The 20,962-nt window shown below is 44.3% G+C and overlaps 1 long non-coding RNA gene across 2 annotated transcripts; it reads right to left on the reverse strand.

The window, feature by feature from the left end:
* Window positions 1–1,482: 1,482 nt before the first annotated feature.
* Window positions 1,483–20,639, reverse strand: LOC131923427 (uncharacterized). Of its 2 annotated transcripts, none has more exons than XR_009382613.1 (3): window positions 20,388–20,639; window positions 14,787–15,091; window positions 1,483–1,631 (listed from the first exon to the last, which is right to left on the reverse strand). It is a non-coding gene; the product is annotated as an uncharacterized LOC131923427 (long non-coding RNA). The 2 variants fall into 2 exon arrangements; XR_009382612.1 differs by lacking the exon at window positions 1,483–1,631 and adding an exon at window positions 9,944–10,042.
* Window positions 20,640–20,962: the final 323 nt, after the last annotated feature.

Genomic DNA, 20,962 nt, shown 5'->3' on the forward strand with positions numbered 1-20,962 from the left:
TATGAGAAAAAAGAGAAGGAAGGGAGGAAGGGAAGAAAGAAAGAAGGGAGAGAGGAAGGGGGAAGAGAAGATCATGACATCGCTAGAATATCGGTAGACATGGAAAACTGGAGAAGTGTTAATCAAATGACTCTGAGAAGAAAACTCTAAGTCTTGTCTGTCAGAATGTGTTTCCCACGGTGTATTTGTGTAGACTGGGAAGGCTGTTTCCACTGGTTACAGCCTAGCAAGGTTCTTTCCACACCCCATTGATCTGTGGAATGGAAGAGGATTTTTAATGCAAACTCATTGACTCCTTTTGTTTTTTAATTCCAGGAGAAGGTGAGTAGCAATGTGAGGAACTGCCATTAGGACATTTGAAAGGGGCCAGTGTGTCAAACAGGAACTGAGTGACAGATTGAGACAGGAACAAATCCTGTAAAGTTTGCTAGTCCACCTTGTCTTCTTTTGGGACACAGGAACAGTGGGGCCTGAGGGGTCATTACCATGTGACTGGCATTCATAGTCCTCTCCAGGCCTGACCTTCCCTCCAGAAAGAGTTTCCATAAAACACTCCATCTTAGTCTGACTCCTCGGTGTCTTGGGGCTGACTTTGTACATCTGGAAAGCAGCCAGATCTCATGGGTGGATCATTAAACTAGGATTTTTTTTCTTAGCATGCCAGTACCTTAATGTATGACCTTGACTTCAGGCAGGCCATCCACCTGTCTAGAGAAATAACCTTAAGAGTATGGGCCTGCTGTCACCATTAAAGGCTAGCTCTTCAAAAACTTGCAGTGTTAAACAATCCCTTCTGGTTTCTTCATACCTACAGAGGCTATTAGGAGAATTATAAAGATAATATCTACAGAGGACTTTGAGATCCTTCAATAAAAATGTTATATTTACATGCCTGAGGAGTTCTGGTAGACAGACATTATGACTCTATGTATCAACCCTTGTATCTCTATTTGGATGTTTTTAAAAACTTGGCTTGTGTCCAGAGCTATACACGGATGTAGACGAAGATGCCCAGAGCTATGTATTTAGCTCAGTTCTATCCTCCAGCATCTGGCCTTGAGCTGTGTTTGAGTTTAGGTGTACTGTGTGTGTGCAGCAACCCCTCAAGGCCGGAAGATGGTGTACAGCCAATCTGAATGGCTGATATGACTCATCCTCTGTGGAGTGACAGTCAGCCAGTGTGAGTTTGAGGGGCATTTCTATGCCACTCCAAATACTGTGTCATTGATGTGAAGGTCTTCACATTTCATCATGTGTTCTAAGACATGATTTGAGTTCTAACAGCTTGTTCCTAACACCAGTATTCAACTAAGAAAATGTCATCAAAATGATATAACTATGGCAATCACATGTAGATTTCTCAAACAATATGTTAAAGGAAAATGCGATTAAAGTACTATAATGGGGGTGTGCATGGATGTCGAAATGTGATCAAAGCCCCCATAGTGGGGGTGTCTATGGATGCTGAAGAAGGGAAGATCATTTGCACTGTGTTTCTTATAAGCTTTAAACATGAGGTGGTTATATAAAAGGGATTTCTAATTGAGGAAAGGATAAAAATTGTCAGATATTTCAAACAGGGTTCAGTGGGAAATCAGTTGTAGCTTCAGTGGAGGTGACAGGGATCAAAGCTGTGGGAAAAAAAAAGTGAACAAAGTGTCGGGAAGCAGTAAAAATAATGATTGAGGTCAGACAATAACAGATCAAAAAACTGGAGTCTGATGAAAAAAACCGCAGGGAGCTGTAAAAGAGGCATTTGAAACAGGAAGTGATGTGAGAAGGGAAGACAATTTTAGCCTGCTTACAGGAGGTAGCAGCTGTGGGTGTGAAGAGAATGGATTAATTTTAAATGTGTCCCAGAAGTAAGAGAGAGGGTTTTTTTTGTTGTTTTTTTGTTTTTTGTTTTTTTTCCTTGAAGAGGGAGGAATGATGTGGCAAACCCAGTTGAGCGCTGGATGGTTCCACCAAGCAGGAGTCCAGTTGGAATATTACGTTCACTTCTGGAGTATAGTCACACAGGAGCTTCGACGAATCAGTCATTCAAGACACCAGGGCAGGGAACAGAATGCTAGCAGTCCCTCTATAGGTAGAGTTGGGGTGACTCGGTGTCTGCAGGTCCATCATGGGGAAGAGAAAGACAAAACCTGCCTGTGCATGTTCAGAAAAAGGTAGCAGAGGGGGTGAATGCTGCTCAACAGTCAGGCATACCTGGTAGCAAAATAGGCTGGGGTAAAGCCGTTCCTTGCCAGCATTTCAGTAGACAATGCTCGATAACTGCGCTTGCTAATAGCAGACACTTTTTTTGTACCAATTCCTTCCTGACCAGAGGCACGTGGCTTGTTGATTATGAACTTGAGTCTTTACACATAGGATGTTACGTTCTCCATCTTTTACTTGAGGGCTACTTACCAGTTAACACTACCTTCCAAAAGGGAAAATAACCAGACATACTTGTTATGGCCACCCATTTGTCACAATAAATTGACTGGCGTGCTCAACATTATCTAAGGTTTTTGACTTTTCTTTACTTGCTATTTATGTTGGGACCCCCAGCAAGTCTCTGAAGGCCTTTCTTCTTGTTAATTATTCTGTGGTGTAAGTTAAGGTTCAAAGGACCAGAGCGATGGTTCAGAGGTTAAAAGCACTTACTGCTCTTGCAGAGAACCCATTTGGTTTCCATTCCCGTACTGGACAGTTCACAACTGCCTATAACTCATTTCCAGGGGATCTGACACCATCTGCTGGACTCGGTGGGCCCCAACACTGACAAATGCACCCCACCCCCACATATACCTAATTAAACATAAGTTAATGCCTCAGCAGAAACCAAATGAGTATTCAGACTGAGGAGCCTGAGGAGAGTTTAATAACGAATTTATAAAACAAAAAGTTTACCAATGTGAACCATGTTGAAAAGAAGCCATCAAAACAGAATACAGTCCCCTCTCTTACATTAAGATTATAAAATTATAAACATAAAATTAGGTTCAAGGGCCTGCTAAGCGGCCCATTGTACAAAGGTGCTTGCTGCCAGGCCTGAGAGCCCAAGTTCAATCTTAGGACCCACATGGTAGGAGGAGAGAACGGATCCCTGCAATTTGTTCTCTGACCTCCACAGACATACTGTGGCGGGCACAACCCACCACTCACATGGACACAGGAAACAGTGATAAAGGGTATCTGTAAAGGATAAGAAGTAGATTCATAACGAGGCGCTGAAGTCTTAGGGTCCATGCTAACCTCTCTTTGGGCAGCTTATAGAAATACTTGCACAGGCAAGCACCCCGACTTCCCTGACCACCTACAACAGGAGGGCGATTGGGTAGTCATCGCGGCGTCCCAGGCTTGAAGGTCAAGGAAATCTGTCTCCAGATGCTGGTGAAGGTGGTGTATGGAGAGGGCTGTTTGAAATGAGAGGTCACAGCCAACACCAGAGAGCCAACAGAAGGAACTCTCCTGCTGGCGTCTCACAGTGGCCGAAGTCAACCTCGGGCTGCTCAGGAAGGGCGCCAGCTGGCATGCATCTGTCTGGATCATTTTCCTGGGGCACAAGGCAGAGCTGAGTGTACGGAGAACAATGGGAGCCCTCCCCGAGGTAATACTGGGTAAGGAACATCTTTTGCAGCAGCTCTGGGACTTGGACCTCTGTGAGCTAGCCTGAGGCATGGCTGTCTAGGAATTCTCTAGGACTCCCCTGTGGCTCAGTGTGTTCTGTTCCCCAGTCAATGGCCCGTTCAAGGCACAGACACGGTGACCTTACAGTGAATCTGTAAGGGAGGCCATGTGGAAGTGTTTTCTCGCTTCCTCAGCTGGGAGCCCGGGAAGAGGACTGAAGACAGCTGAGGATGCTCTCTGTGAAGCAGGAGAGAGACTGAGGTAGAGCTTCAAGTCAATCAGTGAATTCAGTGAATATCAGTGGAGCTAGGGAACGCTTTAAACGGGCAGAGTTAGAAGGCTGCGTTCCAGGAAAGCATTTTGGGTAACACCTTGGATCTATGTCTTAGCTTAGTAAATATTCTTTTAAAACCTAATTTTATACTTATGATTTTGTATTCTTTTTCTAAAAATGATCAACCCCACAATACAAGGTCTAGCCCCCACAAGATGATACTCTGCTGTGTCTACAATGGAATGTTAATTACAGTCAACTTAGGTCAGGAGTCGATGTAACGTATAAGAGATGTGAAGAATAAACCGAAGTATGTTGCAGGTTTATGTGTGAGATAGAAAGGGCCTGTGTAGACGCGGTAACAAGAATGGCAGCTAGCTGGCGGCAATCTACCTGGACAAACCCAGCCCTCCCCGTGGCTGCGTCTGCCTGTCACTTCATCTCTCTCTTTCACATGTGTGATCCTTGACCAGACACATGATGACAGACACATCCACTTTCAGTCACTCTGACTCTGACCACCTTTGCTCTCCTTCTTGGACCCCCAACCCCCACCCCCGCAGTACAGGAAACAGCCACCCTGAACTAGAGTACGCAAAACTTCCTGGAAGACTCAAAAGATCGTTTTGAACGCAGTCTTGGTAACCTTCCATTTGCTACCACCAGCTCGCTGTTCAACTGGGATTGTAAAGACTTCTTCAGAACACAGGTGAGTGCTGGCCCTGATAGGAATGTGTGTTGAAGATTCTGTTTGACTAGTGTCTTCTGTGTAGTGGAATTCTTCTGCCTCTTCCTGGACATTATCTCAGAATCGGATGGGGCCCATGGCAGTAGGTCAATACATCTTTTCTTTCAAATTCCCCTTCTCTTTCTGCTTCTGTGTTGGCAACCTTGCCGTGCGGCTTTCTTTGGCTGCTTCTCCCCTCTCTTCACTTCTCTGTACAGAGGATCCTCGTTCCCTGGGAGTTCTGGGGCAGGTTCTAGTGTGGCTCTCTGCTTTAACCTTACCTAACATTGCTCAGGGTAGCTATAGCATGAATCTCAAGCCACCCTTCTGACACCCCACTCCCCTTGCCTCACGCTGGGACAGCCTCACAGCCCTATAAAGTACACCCAAGCTGTGTGTTGAAGATACATCACTGCTCTGTTGAAGACTCACTTGCTCTATTCTATCTAAACTTGCACGATGCATCCACGGCAGTGGTCTGTTCGTCTCACTCTACCCCCACCCCGACCCCGGAGAATGTATGTTGCTTGACCTCATTCAGTTACAGTGTCCACATGAAATGGTTACATTTATCTCCATTTCACGAGGAAATTGGCCCTTAGAGAAGGAACATCGCCCAAGGTTGGTGTGCCACTTGGTGTCTTTGCAGCTTTTGAACCCCAGTGTCTCTGTTACCAAAGTCTACACTTGCAACACTAAGTATGGACCATTGATCATCCACAACAGAGTCGCTGGCTGTCTGTTACAGCTTCCTAGGTCCCACCCCTCATCCTCTTAACCCATGAAAAGTGATTGGTTACATGGAGACCTCATGAAAGAATACTAGACAGAGAGAATAACAAGTACAGAAGGACACAGCAAGGATGAGACAGGAGGCCAGGGAGATTGGAGCATAGGGAGGAAAGAGTGCTGTGGATGATTGATTGATAAATAAAACACTGATTGGCCAGTAGCCAGGAAGTATAGGCGGGACTAGCAGAAAGGAGAATTGAGGGAAGAGGAAGGCGGAGAGCAGGAGACGCCAGCCTGCCGTCCAGGGAGCATCATGTAAAGGCAGCAGATAAAGTCACGGAACACGTGGTGACATATAGATGAACAAAAATGGGCTGAGTATAAGAGTAAGAGCTAGACAATGGTAGGCCTGAGCTAATGGCTGAGCAGTTTAAATAATATAAGCATCTGTGTGTTTATTTTATAAGTGGGCTACGGGACTGCAGGGGCTTGGCGGGACCCGGAGAGAAAAACTCTAGCTATGAAAGAGAGATGGGGAGTTCCCAGGACCCAGAGGCTCTGAGTTCCTCAGTCCGGTGGGCTTGTGGGTATTATGAGCAGACAGTGCGCAGGCCTGCTGTGTCCTTTACCAGATAGCAGCTGCTGCCGGAGAGCTGTGAGCGGCGGATGCTTGAAGCATCCTACTGCACACCCCGGCACTCCCCTCGCCTCCAGAGAGGCTGTGGTGGGATTCTTGCTATGAGAATGTGAGCAGGAGGAATTTGTGGGTCACTTTTGGCAGAAGTATCAGAAGAGAAGATGGGCTTGCTCCACCTACTTGCCTTCTATAATCTGCCTGTTGGCTCCATCAATTGAAATGATTGGCCTTTCTCCTGTCCCAACCAGGTATTGGCCAGAAACCCCTGCATGGGACTATTAGGTGAGCAAGAAATACAATTTATATTACTTAAAGTTGGGAGTCTCCTTAGTACAGTGCCTGCTATGATCCTAAGCCATACATGGCTTCTGCTTTGCCAAGGTTATTTTGACTGCTGCCTGGAGGTAGAGGGTAGGAACAGCAAGGGGTTGCCCAGGGAGACCAGGTCAGAGGCTGCTGGCCTCCTTTTTATTTGAATGATAATAGTTTTATTTAGGTTGGCGGCAAGGAATGGTGGGAAGGGAAGCTACTAGCCATCTTTTGAAAGAATTTGCCTACAAACCAGCAAGACAGGTAATCGGATGTTGGATGTGACAGGAGAGAGAAAGGAGATTGTGAAGTTTTTGGCTTGGACTCACTGAAAATACAGAGCTGCCATTTTCTAAGACAGGCGTCAGGACACTGGACACATCTCCCTCGCCTGTGGCTCCCCCAAACGAGTCTTAACTGGGGTCCTGAGGCCATGTCACTCAGCTGTGACCTAACCCACACTCTACAGATCTCAAGTGCGTTTCACACATTGAGTCCCATACTCTCTTAGTCTGAACAAAGGACAGCTTGATACAGTGAAACCCATGACCATGAAAAAATGGCAAATTTAACCTCCAATGGCACTGTTCTTTTCTGTTTGCCAGGCAGGGGACAGATGGCAAGGACTGTGTCTTGTCTGTCTGCATCGGGGAGCTAAAGGAGGCATTGATACTGAGGATGCTGCTGATTGTAAGATCACCTTGATTTGGAGTATGACTGTGATACGCCTCCTGACTCCAGCAGTTCGGACATGACCTGTTCGTCTACCCCTCCCTCCTGCTCCTCCCTGTGTGGATACACTAACCTTGTGACTCCAGCAGCCTGGACATGACCTGTTCATCCATCTACCCCTCCCTCCTGCTCCTCCCTGTATGGATACACTAACCTTGTGACTCCAGCAGCCCGGATATGACCTGTTCATCTATCCCTCCCTCCTGCTCCTCCCAGTGTGGATACTCTCAGTTTCAGTTTCTCTCTCCAGCAAGGTTCTGTCTGCTCACCTCACTCTACTCTGAACTTTATTTTTCATGGTAACTCAAGCAAAGCTGAGTAATGGAGACTTAAGAGCACAATGCTCTATAAAATAGGTATGGCATGCAGGAAAGAGGAAGCAATGTACATGAGTGGATGTGAAGGAAAAAATACAACAAACAATATAAACGTAACCAGCATTTCTCTTTCAGTTAATCAGAGTCATTCATTAAGGCTCTCCGTTAGGACCCACACGTAGGCTAGGGAGATACCTCAGGTGGCAAAGTTCTTGCTGCGTAAGCCCAGGACCCGAGTTCAATCCCTCGTACCCATGTAAAAAGCTGCATGTGGTGGCACCCATTTTGTGTCTATAATCCCAGTGGGGGGGGGGCGAGCCAGGGAGGCCCCTGGGGTTCACAGCCCTGCTAAACTAACCTACTTAGAGAGTTCCAGGACAGTGAGACCCCTTGTCTCACAAACAAACAAACAAACAAACAAACAAAAAGCACAGCTCCTGAGAAACACCTGCAGAAGTTGAACTCTGACCTCTGTCTCTGAAAAGCACACATACAACCATGAGCAGGCATGTATATGCACAAGTGTTCTCTCTCTCTCTCTCTCAAGACTTACATGTTATTGTCCTAGGAGTTCTTAAGAATAGCATTAAATATGGCCTCTGTCCTCAAGGGGCTTTCAGTCCAATCAGGGGACCCCGTGTGAATAGAACAAGGAAACAGGATGCTTCCAAGAGTCTCAAACAGTCCTCAACCAAGACCACTAAGCTCTGAATGCTGTGGTAGGATGTAATGAAGTAGCAGAGATGTAGCTACAAAGTGTCCTGGATGCACAGCTGGAGTCTATACTGTATGTAGGCCGATGGACAAGGCAACCTCACAGAGGAGGTCAGGTGACGTGTGAAAGAGGGGCTTTTCCTCCTGTAAAGAAGGGGATGGACGAGTCAGGGCAGGAAAGACAGGAATCAACGTATAAGATGTTATTATATTAAATTTCATAATTCTGTCCTTAGAGTGTTCTTCTTGAATAATTCAGGATGTGTCATCGCACCATAATAGAATGGCCTAGTGTTACTGGTGACGGCTTTGGGCTTTGTCACGTCGTTAGTGATGTGAGCTGGAAATGAGCACATGCTGTCATGAAGCCATCTTTGACATTCAATAGGGTTTATACTTTGCCTTCTTGGTTTTAATTTATTTTCAATCTGTGACTGGATATGCACTATTTAACTAAGTATAATGTTTTATGAATTAAGAGTTGGAAAGAGAGATGGACGATTATCCACACAAACTCAGATAAAAATCATCAGAGTCCTCCACTAGATGGCATTGGAAGAACATGGCACACCCCTAGTTCTCGCCGAGGCTGGGTGAGAGACTACATCACACCACCCTACACCTCGTGTCTCTGCGTTACACCTGCTCTTTAACAGGTTTTAGTTTTGAAGTAGATATTAAGTATGTGTACTTAAAATTCATAGCAAGAGAAAATGATGAACGTTTCTCAAAATATTTTAAGCAAATTAAAATCATTTTCAAATCAAACTTTTTTCACTCACTAATTGTTACAGAGTGGCATTCTTTTCACGTAAGTTCCCAGGATGCTCATGAATGCTAATCCTAATGATATTTCCATCATAGGTTCTTGACTTGAAAACGTGTCAGTAACACTGTGCTATTGATCCTGGGAGAGAAGGTGATTCCATCTGTTTCTTATAGACTTCACTGAGTCAGCAAAGGGAAGTTCATCATGTATTAATTAAATACAAGAAAGATCTGTTATATGACCTGTGTTAATCAGTCTACTTTACTGTATGAGTATGTAGCCTTGTGCAAAGGGAAAAAGAGAGAATCTCTCTTTATGGTATTCCCTAACACTTGATCATTAATAGGACCCATCTAATTCCTTTACTAATTGCTCGATACATGGAGCCTCAGCCAAGCTCTAACACAGCTCTATTTTAAGAATGTTGATAGAGTGTGATTTTGATAAGCCACCATACAAGACTGTTGGAGCTGGCACAGCATCTGAAAGCTTGGTGGTTCATCTCTCCTGTGCACACCAGGACTGGAACTCCCCCAATTCCTACTGCCGAGTCACCAGATGGGCATGTAGTGCTTGGAATGATGGCTTGGTCATAAACATGGCAAGTAAGTGTATCTTCCGATCAAACTTCCACCTTTGATATACGAGGTACTCTAAGGATTTTGCTGAGTCCTGCTGTGGGATGTCATTCTGTAAGCTGTGAATAATTGTTGCTCTGATTGGTTGATAAATAAAACTCTAATTGGCCAGTAGCCAGGCAGGAAGTGCAGGTGGGGTGAGCAGATGAGGAGAATTCTGGGAAGAGGAAAGGTTGAATCAGGAGTCACCAGTCAGACACAGAGGAAGCAAGATGACAAGGCAGAACTGAGATAAGGTACCAAGCCATGTGGCTAAACATAAATAAGAATTGTGGGTTAATTTAAGTATAAGAGCTAGTCAGTAATAAGCCTGAGCTAATGGCCATACAGTTTGTAATTAACATAAGCTTCTGTGTGTTTATTGGGGTCTGAGCGGCTGTGGACCGGGAGGGACACAGGAAAACTTCAAACTACAGAGCCCATTTTATTAGTGTTTATTGATGGTGTGTGTGTGTGTGTGTGTGTGTGTGTGTGTGTGTGCAGTTCTTGCTGGTCCTGGCAGTAGGTGAAGAAACTGAATACTTCAACTTTCAATAATTGTCTTCTACTGCATAAAGGGCATCTTACATCATTGCAGTCTGCAACAGTAGAAAGCACAAGGTTTCCTTAACTTGACACACAGTGCCCCATCCCCACCAATCATAACTGATAATCCATGAGCATTTCTATCGACTATTGGCTGTTCTACTTGATTCTATTCTAGTCTTCACAAAAGCCATTTTTTTCCTACACGGTTTAACCATTGTCTTTCATTGGAATGTTTGTTCTAAGGCCTGGCCACTGATGTAGATCATTGAATCCTGAGTTTGGATTGACCAGTTGGGAAGCTAGAACAGAAAACAGGTGAACCTGTTCCCAAGTACACATGAAACCACTGGACGATGCTCAGATCACAAGTGAATTGGGTCAGGGGAAGGGACTCAAGATACGAGTTTCTAAGCATAGCTGGTACCCAGTGGCATCAGAGTTTAATGTGATCTTCTTTTCTGTTTTATCATGAGTAAGGATTAGGACAGTAAGTTATTCAGAGAGGATACTTCATTTCATGATTGGTATTTAATATCTACAAAATTGTATGTCTCTTCTAGTGACCTCTTTCTTAATTCACAGGAGCTAAAAGACAAAAATGCAGAGAAACATTAATACACAGTCCATGCATGTCCTGATCATTAGGACAAGCTATACAGGAAGAACAAAAGAATGCTGTTCCTACTGTTTGTGGGTACACATGCATATGCACGCACATATACAGATATACACACATATGCATATATGCAAATCTGTAGGGTCTTATAATGAGCCCAGCAGTGTGCTCAGAACTTAAATGATGTTGTGAATTATGAGTTCAAGTTATGGTGTTGGTCCATTATACAGAGGAAGAACCTGAAGTTTGGGTAACTCTTCAGGACTCTAGAACCTCTGAGTCTGGGAGACTATTTTCACAAATATCACTGAGTCTCAGGCACGTGAGGTGTGAGAGTCACACGGGTCAACATAATTTGAGGGGACAGAACACTATTCTTTCCTTAATATTTCTCTCAAAAATTTTCCACTCAGGGGTCACTGAGATGGCGGAGTGGGTAAAGGCGCTTGCTCTAGAGACTGGAACCCATGTGAAAGGCAGAAGGAGAGAACCAAACTCCACAAACTTAGCTGTCTTCTGATCCCTACACGTGTGCCGTGCTGGGCACGTGCACACACATCAACACCAATAAAATAATAAAAATTAAAAACATTTTCTACTCTACTTGTTCAAAATCTCATAACAAGGAAGGCCATAAAGCTAAGAAAATCTTGAACTCCTCAAAGGTTTTCGTGCTCCTTGTTGACAAGCATGCTCAGGATGCTTTTAAAAACCAGTGAAGAATTTTTCATAAAACTGTATCACATGATAACAGCTCGGCTTTCCCCTTTGCAGTGCCAAGGACACCCAGCAGGCTGCACCCCTGAATCAGGGTTTTTTGTTTTTCAGGAAAAAAAAATGGATTCCTTTATTAAATAACATTAGTTTTTCTTTTTCTTCTTTGTGTCTTTCACATCACGCCTCCCGATCCCACCCATTTCCCACCACACCTCAAAATAAACCAGAATAAAATTTAAGAGAAAAAGAGGGAGGAAATGAAAGAAAAAAAGGAAGAAGGGGGAAAATCTCGTCATGGAAGCTGCAGTGTGACAGTGAGTCACGCAGCAAACCCCTTTAGCCATACATTTTTACAGGCAGGCCTTTACCAAAAAGAATCATTAGTTTGTTTCAGGGTCCCTGGTCTCGGCTGCACCATCGATGCTCAGCCTGGGACCATTTGTGGACATACTGTTGCCCTGTGTCATGGAGATCCTGCAGCCCTGGGTCCTCAGAACTGATTCCCCCCTCCCCAAGCTCCCGCAGATCATATATGAGGTGGATATTGGAGTGGGCCAACACATAACACATAACCCTGCTGGGACTGGGTAGTTGTAGGGTTGGTTAGCTCGCCCGCCCTGTGCCCCACTCCCTCCCGCACCCAGTTGCCCAGGCTAGTTCACCCCTTGCAGCGTTCACAAGGGGCGGGGCCAGTTCTCCAGCTTTCAAGGCCTGGCCTCAGGGTCAGTTCCTCTTGCTCACAACTTGGGGGCTGGCTCAGCCACACCTCCACCAACAGGGTCAGCTCTCCTGCGCTGCCCAGGCAAGGCACAGGGCCTGCTCTCCCGAGTGTTGCAGCTGGTGAGGGGGGCAGGGACAGCTCTCGTGTTCTTAAGACCTCAGAGCCAGCTCTCCCTCCTGCCTCAGGCGTTGATGGGCCGGGGTGGGCGTGGGCTTGGAGGGTGCGGGATGTATGTGAGGGCATCTCTCCCCCACCCACGTGAATCAGGTTTTTAACTGTAACACCAAGCTACTAGACACTAATTTTTCAATTGCTTCAATTGTTGTTTTTACACGGTCTAAACAATAGACTTCCAAAAATGTACAACAGAAAGCCAAAAGAAATGCTGCATAAATATAGATAATGTTATGTTTTTTTAAACAAGTTATAATTTTAAGGTTTAAAATAATACAGACAGGATTAAATATGTTTATTTTCTATAAGCTAACCATGATTTTGATAAGATTTTATAGTAATAAATAATAAGAAGAAATGACAATTGCTAATGTTTTAAAAAGAATGTTTTTAATACATTGGTTTTGGGTCCTTAACATTTACATTTTCTTTCTTTTTAAAAACATCTCATTTTATATGTATAGGTGCTGCATGTATGTCTGCACCATGTATGTGTAGTGCTCGTAGTGGACGGGAGAGGGCGTTAAGTCCCCTGGCACTGGAGTTGCAGGGCTTGTGAGCAGCCTTGTGGGTGCTGTGAGGGGAACCCGGATCCTCTGGAAGAGCAGCCAGTGCTCTTAACCGCTGAGCCATCTCCCCAGCCCCTTATGTTTCACTTTCACTCTTTATTTTTTGACTTTTTGAGGCACAGTCTCATTATGCAGCCCTGGCTGGCCTTGAACTTGTTATGTTGCCCAGGCTGACCTCAAAATTGTGGTGATATTCTTATGTCTGCCTCCCAATTGCTGGGATTGAGGCGTGGGTCACTACACCCAGTTCTTTATTGACTTTTAGATTAAAATATTATTCCATTAAAGTTGTGGAAATTACTGAAGACTACACACTGAAGGACAGATGGAGAAATGTGGTCTGGGTTATTACAATGTCTTTAAATATGGTCCAGGAACAATTATTTTAGAATCGATGACATGTGGTCCACAACCAGCATCATCCACATCACCAGGGATACCGTTAGGTAAATTCTGAGGCTCCCTTCTACACTAGACCAGTCACATCAGAAACACCTCAGAATTGAGTATGGCAGCTTATTTTAACAATAACAAAATTTTAAAAATTCAGCCCAGGCTGAATCGGGTACACATTAGAGTTTGAGGCTGCTGACGAAACACTTACTAACAGTGCAAATGTCCTATTTCGGGCTGAGGTCTCAACCCACACTTTTTCTCTCTTTTTACTTCCTGAGGATCATGCATATGTACAATGTCTTTTTATCAAGCTCACCTCCCATTTTCCTTCCACAATTCCGCCCCATCTCCACTTAGCATTGACAGTCTGTGAATGGCTGGAGCGCCATCTATTGGAGCGTGAGCAGACTCTCAGGCCCAGCATCCCTAGAGAAAACCAACTCCCGACTCCCTCAGCCACACAATGGCCAGTAACTCCTCAGCTAGGAGCCGGGCACCCTTCTCCACGCTGGGGTCTTGTCCGGCTTGATCAAGTCAAGGTCTTGTGCACACGGTCACATGTCACACCTGCTGTCAGTTCACATATACAACTGCCTTGTATTCAGAAAACACTTTTTCGCTATAGTTACTATGGCTTCTGGTTCTTAGCATCTTTTTGCCCCTTCCATCTTGATGATCCCTGAGCCTGGGAAGGAGGGGGTGCCATCATTTATTCTTAGCACGTTGAGCAGCTATATCTCCATTCATTGTAGAAAAGTGGGAGAACCTCAGAAGAGAGGGCAGAAAGAACATACGAGCCAGAAGATAGGGTGTGAAGTGCTGTCCTCTGGAAATGGACAGCCAATGAAGTCATGACCATACAACAGAGGTGGCTGGGCTGCTGCAGTGGGTCATAGACTGAGGGGGCTGCTCCCCGGGGTCCCGCGTCTAGTGAACTATGGGATATTAATGGATTTCGGAGAGGCTCAGTCACTGTCTTCAGTTGTGTGCTCTCCCCGAGGCACTCACTGGGTTCCGGGGAATTGTTCCAAAGCCATGGGACACACAGCAACTCAACCCTCGTTATACCCAGTGGCTCCCAAGACAAACAACAAAGCAAACAAACCAACCCCGAATGACTGTGGGAAAGGGACATGCAGGGTGAAGGGAGGTGATGGGGGGAACAAGAGAGATCAGATCAGAATGCACTCTGTGGGAAAGGGACGTGCAGGGTGAAGGGAGGTGAGGGGACAAGAGAGATCAGATCAGAATGCACTTTGTACACATATGAAACTGTCAAAAAAACAAATCCAGAAAAAGTAATTTTTAAGTACACATTTCCAACAGCATTCCAGAATGGATCAGAGTATCTAATGTTGAGGGGCTTTATTTTTACAAACACCATAGACAGTCTCAAGTATTTAGGAGTCTAATAGACATATTTCCACACAGTATGATTTGAGGGAACGAAATGATCTTTAAGTTTCCTCCCAGCTCTTAAACCAAAAGTCAGTCAATTTTATACCATCAAGCTGGGGTGTCTCCATTAGTTTCTAAGTTCATTAAGTCCAAAATATCATAGGTTCTAAAATTTAGAATGCATTTAAAAAAATCATTTTTACCTTCAAGAGATAACTGTGAAACTGACAAAGAGAGGAGCCAGCGCAAGAGAAACTCCCAAGGCCAGATTTAGATGCTTGACTTGTGGCCACTCCAGAGATTCACAGTGCCACAGTCCAGTCATATGTCACATCTCAGTGTGACACCATCGTGTCACATTTCAGTATGATGTCACCATGTCACATTTCAATGTGATGTCATCATGTCACATATCAGTGTGACAGCTGCAGTGTAGAAGCCTCCTCTACCCTGTAAAGTCAATGCTGGTATAGGCGATACTGAGCTGTGGTCTTTTCCATGACGTTGCCTGTAGGAAAATGATCTCTTTACTTTTTACTAATGATTCTTTAAGACTTCTTTTTTTGTATTTGTGTGGATGCAGGCCACGTATGTGTAGGTGCCAGAGGAGGCCAGAAGAGGATATTGGAGTCCCTGGAGCTAGAATTAAAGTTAGCTGTGAGCTGACGTGTGTACTGGGAACCAAACTCGGGTCCTCTAGAAGAACATCAGGTGCTGTTAATCACCAAACCACCTCTCTAGTTCTTCATTAATGCTTTTTTAAAAATTTCAAATGGGGTCTCACTATGTAGACCAGGCTGGCTTTAAACTCACAGAGATTCCCCTGGCTCTGCATCCATCCTGAGTGCTGGCATTAAAGGTGTGTGCCACCACATCAGCTCATTAATGATTTTTAAAATAATATTTAAATGTTTTCAAACAGTGTATATCCAGCTTATTGATCAGATTGAGCTCCAGTCCAGTAGGAATGGCTTCCTATTGTTTTAAAATAAATACAGATACGATACACATGATCTTAAAAAAAAAATTAAATTACACTAATTGAAAGAACTGATCCAGAGAATACATACTGTAGCATTCTATTTGCATGAAATACCTGCAACAGGCAAAGACAGGGAGGCGGAAGCAAAGCGAGGTTGTCTCACAGGTAGTAGGGAAGAGTCGTGTGCAGTGACTACTATGTAAATATGGGATCTTCTTTGGGCTGATAAAAATGTTACAGAATAAGATCATGGCAATGCTTGGGTACTGCTAATTTGTACTCTATTATCTAGATCAAATGATGATTTTAATGTTATACATATAAAATCAAGTAAGTATGAACAGAAGAAGATAACAGCGGTCCTCTCCCCAGTGGATGAAGATGGGTAGTTCTCGGGTACAGAAAGCAATGTGTTGCATAGGCTGGTGGTAAGGTGTACCCCATACTCTTGAGAGACGTGAAGTTTGCAAAACATCAAGGTACAGTTTTGAAAGTCAAGTCTCCCTTTAGCTACATGCTTTGGCTTGCCAATAAAATAAGATGAAACAAAAACAAATCCCAAGGCCACTTATAACCAGGCAAGCCCAGTGTGCGCAGATAAGTACAGGTGAAACATTCACGTGTCAGTCTCAGCAGGTCAGTTCTGTCCCCAGACAGCAGGGTGCAGCTGGTTCCTCACACAGCAAGACCTTTGAGGTCACTGACTTCCCTTTGCCCTGAGCCCCTCACCACCAAGCCCCACAGCAAAAACAGCTGTTTTCGTACTGTGTTAATAACCTTCAGTGTCTATATGAACACGTCTAAAGACTATTTATTCCTACTTTATTCCTTAGAGACAGTTATAGCTGTGGCCTCAATTCCTGCCTTTGCTATTCTCCCCTCCCACTGCCTAGGAATCAAATCATCTTTCTAAAAAATTCATCAGATCCATCATGTTTAGGTGAAAAGTGGAGTGTGGAGAAGCCTCCCCTGAAAAATTGGAGAAGGTTGTGAACTGCTTTGTGGTGAGGCGAAATGGTGTGTGCCTTGCCCTCTGAAGGGCAGCTCTTTGTGTAGGCACCTTTGTGAAAATTCTGTCACCCACGCTATCCATTTCAATGCTCCCAGCATCCGCATATGTGATGGGGGAAGATGTAGCTGGTACTGCATTTATTCCGTTACCTCCAGGCTTGAGTCAAAATGCCAGTGAAGCCTGAAGCCTGGAGTGGTGAAATCAGCTGGGGAGAAGCCTTAATGTAGATAACTAAGCAATTTATGAAGCTCAGAATTAAGAAAATGGAAGCCTCGTTTATAAAGAAGTGGAAATACCGAACATCAGTTTCAGAAGCACACATGAACATTGTTTCTATGATGGTGGTTATTTCACTGTGCAACTATGTATTGCGAGCATCCATAAGGCAGACCTCTTTGCCGCTTCCGGGACATGACACCAGCTGAAGATTTGATATCATGCTAATGAAATTAATGAAAAATTTAAACCTGCCAAATGCAGAAGATGTTTGCCCTATATTAGTGACGATCATTTTGATGTGAAACCTACTTTAATGAATACCTGACAAAGGAAGCTTTTAAAGGAATGATTATCTTTGACATGAATATATTCAGTTACTGTTTATACAAAGAAATCTTAACTAGCTGGTAAAAAATGGCACAATATTACTATGCGTGTGCAAAACACGACATAAAGGAAATGTAAAGGCGGCCTGAAGAGTTAATAACTAATTCTGTTATCTGGGTTGGTGCTTTAGTGACAACTCATTCTGAGAAATGCTGATGGTATTGTGGATGCAATTTGCACATATGAATTATATCAAGGGCCTTATTAATTCTATGCATAAAATTACAGAAATTACCCGAACAGGAAAGCTTTATGCTTGCATTCTGCTTTCAGATGAAAGGCAAGGCAATTATAATTCATGACCCAGTGGCTACATTTTACGTCTCAAACATAAAATAAGGGGGAGAGGAAAGTACTTGCATGGGGATGTAATAATCCTTCAAAGAACGAAGTCCTCACTCACAAGCACAGCATCTTTTGTCTTTGGACAAAAGATAATGCAATGGCAAATACCTCTTCTACTATTCAGGGGTCTAGTGTTCAGAGAGGGGGAATGCAAAGTAAAAATGGTTATAAAATATAGGTCATAATGACAGGTTAATTATGCATTATTAGCCTAAAGAAAATAAGGCCAGATTGTGAATTTGTGACTCTCAATAATGAAGCAAAAGGTAAAGGAATGGGAAATGTACTCACAGCTCTCCAGTCCTACTGGGTACAGCTTAAACTGGCCAAGCAAAAGGCCAGTTTACAATGTGGCTAAAGTAATAAAGGGAAGTATGAAGCCCTTCTTGTTAATTTTTCAGATGGAGAACATGAATCTAGAGGCAAAGACTGCTCTGGTGGCAGGGTATGAATTATGTGCTCTGGTCAGTGGTGTGAGTCTGTGGACAATGTCTCTAAAGCAACACTTTAGACAGTTGGGGGCTGTGTTTTCTGTTCAATGGAAATTAAACACTTTTGGTGGTGAACCTCACTGTTTCCAGAAGTCCTCCTTGGTCATTGGACAAAAGAGAACGAGGAGTCGTAGATCCTTCGTGACTTCCAGTTAACTGTAAACGTGGTGGGGGAGAAGTTAGGGTGTGAACACAGGCACTGGGAAATGGATACCACTGGATGAAGTGAAAATAAATTTAAAAGTAAGAAAATTAAACCGAGCATGTTTCAGTTTTCATTGTAATTGGAACCAGATGCAGGTCTGTGCTGTTCTTTGTTGGGTTTTTTTTTTTTTTTCCTTAAGAGAATGTATCAATGCCTGTGCTCCGTTGGCCTGGGGTGAGTCCTGTCAGTGGGCTCTAGGACTGGAAACGTTCAGGCTTTTCAAGATCTGCAGCGCACATGCGATAAAGCAGAGTCCTGGCTCCCTGTCGGTGTTGGGGTACTAAGCAGGTTATTCTGCACTCTTTGGGGTTGCCTTGTGTGATAGGTGAAGGAGCTGCATGGGCTGAGGACTCTCTGGTTTCCTAGTCTCTAGAAATAAATGATTTTTATGGTTTCTTTGTAGAAATATGCACTAAAACGTATTTTCCAATTTGAGATTTATAGACCCTGCTTTATAATGAAGGGAATGTAGGGACCTCACTGGTTCTTTTCTGATGCTTTTCTATTGGCCTATTTAAAACATGGCCACTGGCTTGCTTAAGCCCACTTCTCAGGTTAGAGATAATATTGTGAAAGATGTTGTGCATGGGTAACCCAGCATGAAGAAAACCTGCCTGCATTCCCAGCACTGTTAGAGTCAGTGACAGAGCAGAGATAAGGAGGACATAGTCCTGTCACCAGGAGAGACAAAGCGGATATGAAAGCTGGAATCCAAGCTCCCGGGGGCTCTAAAAGGCACCAGCCTCCTCATCAACTCTCCTCCCCGAACAATAGCATCAGCCTCAGGGAAGTACCATGAGAAATCTGTTCTGCTGCTAAATTTATTTCACAAATAATTTCTGTAACTCCCTAAGGAACCTTCCAAGCTGTTGCCTACACTGTACTTGAGCCACCCTCCACCTACAGCTAAGCGTTTGGTGTTACAGCGTGGTCCCGACCGTGCTCTGGGGCATGAAGGGAACATTCTGTGTACACATGTCGTGTGAACAGAGAGAGCATCGGCAGCATGGAAAAAGCTTGTGCCGGGTGTCGAGAAGTAACTTGCGAGGCCTGAACTGCAACATCGAGATCAGGATGGCCAGACAGTGGAACATTGCCGTCTTGGCAGCTCATAACTCAACTACTAAAAAATGCCTTGGTCTCTTTGGCTTTCCTTTTGGTGTTAAATGTAAGTAGGTGTGTGTGTGTGTGTGTGTGTGTGTGTGTGTGTGTGTGTGTTTGTGTGTGTGTGTGTATATATATATGTATGTATGTATGTATCTATATATATATCCATTTAGTGACTATTGATCACTGATGGCATGTTGGAGATGTTTCACTCGGCAGGCCTGTATTCTTACACTTTACTTCAGCTATGGCAAGAAGTGAAATTCTCCCTCTCTGTTCATTTCTAGGTTCTGTTCTTTTCTCATACTCAGTACTTCACTTTTAATTAGCAGGCGCTGTTCAGTCTCAGGGCACAGATAAGGCCATAGTTACAGTTTAGAGAACATATTTCAAACTGAGTAACTCAGTTAAAACACACACATGCACATATACACATAGACACACAGACACACACGCGCACACACACACATACACACACATACACACACACACACACACACACACACACACACACACACACACCCCTAGACTGCCAAAAGTGAAGCTAGAGTAAAGTTGTTTCCAGATCATTCCAGATCCACAGTGTGATAGTAAAAAAAAGAAGCAAAGCAAACCCAAACCCCCAAACAGACCTCGCTCCCGATAGAAGCTCTTCTAAACTAGGAGAAGAGGAAAATCTTGCATAAGAGTTAAGGGTGGAGAGATGGCTCAGCTGTTAAAGGCTAGGTTCACAGCCCCAAAGACAAAATTATATATGTCCAGGGGAAGGGAAAGACTTCTGTTCTTAGGGACAAAAGTAAATCTATATTTGGAATAATAATAATAATAATAATAATAATAATAATAATAATAAAAAACTCTGCAGGGGCATGTTTCTACAAAAGATAGCAAAATTAATATTGGTTATCATTCATTGTAATACACTACCAGGTTGGGAGTGACATAAAATGTACAAGGACTCCTAGGTCATTATTAGCCTTACAGAACCTACAGAATGAACATGTGTTATTGAGGGACTTATTAACTTAGCTTACACGATGGAGCTGGGTAACTCACCTGGGGCTTTTTGACACAAGAGACCAAGAATCTGGTAGCTGCTAGTCCCCAAAGCTGGATCTCCAACAGTTCGAGTGTGGCGCTGGGGCTTAGAAGATTCTTGGAAAGGCACTCTTCGCTCCATGCTGCAACTAGGATGCTGGGTTCTCATGAAAGTGGAGGATGAGAGCAGGAGCACTGAAAGTGGTGGGCTAGGGAGCTCCCGGAAATGGCGGCTGTAGGTCAGGGTACTCCCAGCAATGGCAGCTGTAGGTCAGGGCACTCAACAGCAATGGCAGCTGTAGCTCGGGACACTCCCCAGCAATGGCAGCTGTAGGCTGGGGCACTCCCAGCAATGGCAGCTGTAGGTCAGGGCACTCTCTAGCAATGGCAGCTGTAGGCTGGGGCACTCCCAGCAATGGCAGCTGTAGGTCGGGGCACTCCCAGAAATGGCAGCTGTAGGCTGGGGCACTCCCAGCAATGGCAGCTGTAGGCCGGGGTACTCACCAGCAATGGCAGCTGTAGTCTAGGGCACTCACTAGCAATGGCAGCTGTGGATCAGGACACTCCCCAGCAATGGCAGCTGTAGGTCAGGG

The sequence above is a fragment of the Peromyscus eremicus genome, chromosome 13 (assembly GCF_949786415.1).
Source record: "Peromyscus eremicus chromosome 13, PerEre_H2_v1, whole genome shotgun sequence".
In the NCBI taxonomy this organism is placed as follows: Eukaryota; Metazoa; Chordata; class Mammalia; order Rodentia; family Cricetidae; genus Peromyscus; species Peromyscus eremicus.